Genomic DNA, 3,951 nt, shown 5'->3' on the forward strand with positions numbered 1-3,951 from the left:
CCCCACACCCCAAGGAGCAGCACCACAATCAAACCTTCAGAAATGAAAATCTTCAAGAAACAGAAACTCAGGAAATTGCACAGAACAAGGCTTCTCTTGGTTAAGTCCAATTAAAAGAAAAAACAAACACACACCCTATTTGACTGTATACCAGTTTCAACAATACTATCTTGGACATTTATCCCCAGAAATATATGGAAATTTCACAGAACATTTCTGTTTTAAACATTTTCCCCCTGCAGAGGTGTTTTGTGTTACTCTAAGGCTTGCATCCAGATCTGTAAACATCGACTGGCCTAATTAAACTCATCCTGTTTTTGTTCCATTTTTAACCTAACAAAGCCAAGGCCTAGTCATTGTGTGATCCTTGGGGCTTGGTGGGTGAGAGATGCTTTACAGGCCTTTCCAGATATTTGGGCATTGTGAAATGACTCCAGTTTTTTACAACAACCCCTTCAAGCACAAGCAAGCTACTGCACCATCCGAACAGATTCTGGATTTCAAACAAAAGGCAAAGATTTAAGGCAAAGATACACATGAGGCACAAAATTAGCAAGGGATGAATTATTTTTAACCTATTATCACAAGATGAAAGCTGGGAGATGCAAAACTGGACACCAGCTTCAGGATGATTGTGGGAGTTGCGATGCCAGAAATGAAGGAAATGGAAATATCCTGGCCCCGATTAACAACAGAAAATCCCTCTGCTATTTTGCAATGGAAGTGATGGCTTGCTCGCCAGAAGCCAGGAAGGTGGAGGGCAACCCAGGGGGGATGGAGGAGAGCAGTGTTCCTTCTAAGCTGAGTTAGTGTGAGCTAGCTCACAGTTTTTTAGCCTCCAGCTCACACATTTTTGCCTTCGCTCAGGAAGGATGGCTCCAGAGCAGACTAATGTATGCAGTAGCCAAATCACTCACTCACAACTTTAATGCCGGTAGCTCACAAAGTAGAATTTTTGCTCACAAGACTCCACAGCTTAGAGGGAACATTGGAGGAGAGCCCCTCCTTCACAAACCTTCAGACCAGCAGGCCATTCAGAATCAGAGATCGTCTGGCGGAGGATGCTCCCTGGGGTCACGCCAGAGAAAGCAACAGTATGCACTGAAAATAGACTTACAAGAGCAAAATACAGCCGAGCACCCCTTTTGCGGGTTAGCTCCTGGAGCGTGCGAAAAACAAAACTGCGAGTTCAGCAAGCGACGGGGCCCAACAACAACGAACCCTGCTGGATCAGGCCAGGAGTCCGTCTGCTCAGGCTGGTTGCAGGGAGGACATTCAAGTGGGTGAAAACAAAACGGGGGGGGGCCCTGCCCCGCACAGATCCTGCCCGGGGAGGCGACCAGTGTTCCCTCTAAGCTGAGTTAGTGTGAGCCAGCTCACAGGTTTTTAACCTCCGGCTCACACAGTTTTGTTTCAGCTCAGGAAGGAGGGCTCCAGAGCAAACTAATGTATGCAGGAGCCGATTTGCTGGCTCACAACTTCAATGGCTGTAGCTCACAAAGTAGAATTTTTGCTCACAAGACTTCACAGCTTAGAGGGAGCATTGGAGGGGGGGACCCCCTTTCTCCGCGCTCCCTCCGGCCGGCCCGCTCTTCATCTTCCCTTCCCACGTATTTTAACTCCCCGGTTCTTGCCCAAGAACTCTTTTATGAAAACCTCAACTCACCCGTCCTGCAGGCGTGCAAAAGCCAAATTCTCCCTCCAGCCAGGGGGAACCAGAAAGGAGAGACGCCTCCCGGAATGCCATACTCCCTCCCCAAATTGCTAGGACGTCCTCACTGCATGAGACACCAGCTGGAGCAATGGGGAAGAAGCCCTTTCTGCCCAAATCTTTGACATTCGTTATCGCGCGGCGCGTTGTTCTCCCGTTGGGAACTACACTTCCCAGATGCCCTTGCGAGGCCCAAAGAGGCCCTCCCAGGATATTCTAAAAGGTAAAGGTTTCCCTTGCTCGAAAGCCAGTCGAGTCCGACTCTAGGGTTGCAGTGCTCATCTCCGTTTCAAAGGCGAAGAGCCAGCGCTGTCCGAAGACGTTTCCGTGGTCATGTGGCCGGCGTGACTAAACACCAAGGCGCACGGAACGCTGTTACCTTCCCGCCGAAGTGGGACCTATTTATCTACTTGCAATGTCTTGCTTTCTAGACATAGACAAATGGAGCGGGTGTGTGTGTTCCTCCTAGAAAGGACAGGAAAGCCCCCCCCCCCCGTGTTGGGGGAGACCAGAAGGATTCAAAGACTTTTTACTAGGAGGACAGAGAATTTGATTTTTGTATGTCTGCTGCAAAGGCCAGCTGAAGGTTTCTTGAAGAGCCTTTGAAGAAATGAGAGGGAGGAGAAAACCTGGCTGGGATAAAGGAAGTGAACAGAAAAAAAGAACGAAGGGACTGAGGGTTGCCATTTTCATAGAATCATAGTTGGGAGGGTCATCTAGTCCAACCCCCTGAGTTACAACTCCGTTCCAGGTGGCAGAGATTTGTTTCTGTGGAGATGGTTGCTTTGGGTTGTACACTGTATGGCATAATACCCTGCTGAGGTCCATCCTAGGCTTGCCAGCTTCCAGGTGACGGCTGGAGGTCTCCAGGGATGACAACTTTTCTCCTGGTGTCACAGATCAGTTCCCCTGGAGAAAAACCATTCCTCTTCCATAATGAGTAAGGAAGAAAAGGGAGGGGGGAACATCTTCCTTGGCCCTTCTTTGATTTCATTGCCACTTTACATGAGGGAAGAATGCAATTCCCCCCATGTCTAGACGTGTCACTGAGTGAAAACAATTTCATTGAATAAATCTATGGACAGAGAAGGCTCTGGTCAGAAGGGACAGTTCCTGTCCTAATTTCCAGTTTGGTGTAGTGGTTAAGTGTGCGAACTCTAATCTGGGAGAACCGGGTTTGATTCCTCACTCCTCCACTTGCACCTGCTGATGTGACCTTGGGTCAGTCACAAGCAGTGTTCCCTCTAAGCTGAGTTAGTGTGAGCTAGCTCACAGTTTTTTTGCCTCTGGCTCACACAATTTTGTCTTAGCTCAGGAAGGATGGCTCCAGAGCAAACTAATTTATGCAGTAGCCATATCATTCACTCACAACTTTAATGCCAGTAGCTCACAAAGTAGAATTTTTGCTCACAAGACCCCACAGCTTAGAGGGAACATTGGTCACAAGCTCTGGCACAGCTGTTCCTGAAAGAACAGTTTCTGTCAGAGTTCTCTCAGCCCCACCCACCTCACAGGGTGTCTGTTGTGGGGAGGGGAAGGGAAAGGAGTTTATAAGCCACTCTGAGACTCTGAGTGAAGGGCAGGGTATAAATCCAATCTCTGCTTCTCTTCTTCTTCTTCTAATTGAACACTTACTGGCAGATCCCTGCAACTGCTTTCTTCTCCTCCAGCCTTTCTCTTTTGTCATGCAGGGGCTCTCCTATAATCCTTTGCTTGTGCGACTGAAGACTGGAGGAGAACAGAAATGGCTGTGGAGTTTCCACCAGAGTGGGAGGATGAAGCCTAGTTCAGTGGCAGTGCACCTTGTTTTCCCCCTTTTGACGATCCTTGGTTCAATCCCTGGCTATTTAATAGGATATCCTGACAGGTGAGGCCTTCTCCTGGGAGCTCTCTGAACATGGGGGGGGGGGGGAGATGAGACTATCAGCCTTCTATTGTCCCCAAAGGTCAGGGTAGCCTGCAAACAGGAGGCGTTCTTGTGGAGAAGCCGAGCAGGCGAGACCATTCCACGATCCCCCAGGGACGGATGTGGACTTGTCCGTATGTTTAGCCTGGAGATGAGACTCCCGAGACGTGGTATGACAACCATCTTCAGGTCCTTGAAGGGGTGTCACATAGAGGATGGTGCGGAGTTGTTTTCTGTTGCCCCAGAATGTCCGAACAGAACCAAAAGGTTGAAATTAAACCAAAAAAGTTTTTGGCTAAACATTAGCAAGAACTTTCTGACAGTTAGAGCGGTT

The sequence above is a fragment of the Gekko japonicus genome, unplaced genomic scaffold (genome assembly GCF_001447785.1).
Source record: "Gekko japonicus isolate JY-2015 unplaced genomic scaffold, Gekko_japonicus_V1.1 scaffold6270, whole genome shotgun sequence".
In the NCBI taxonomy this organism is placed as follows: Eukaryota; Metazoa; Chordata; class Lepidosauria; order Squamata; family Gekkonidae; genus Gekko; species Gekko japonicus.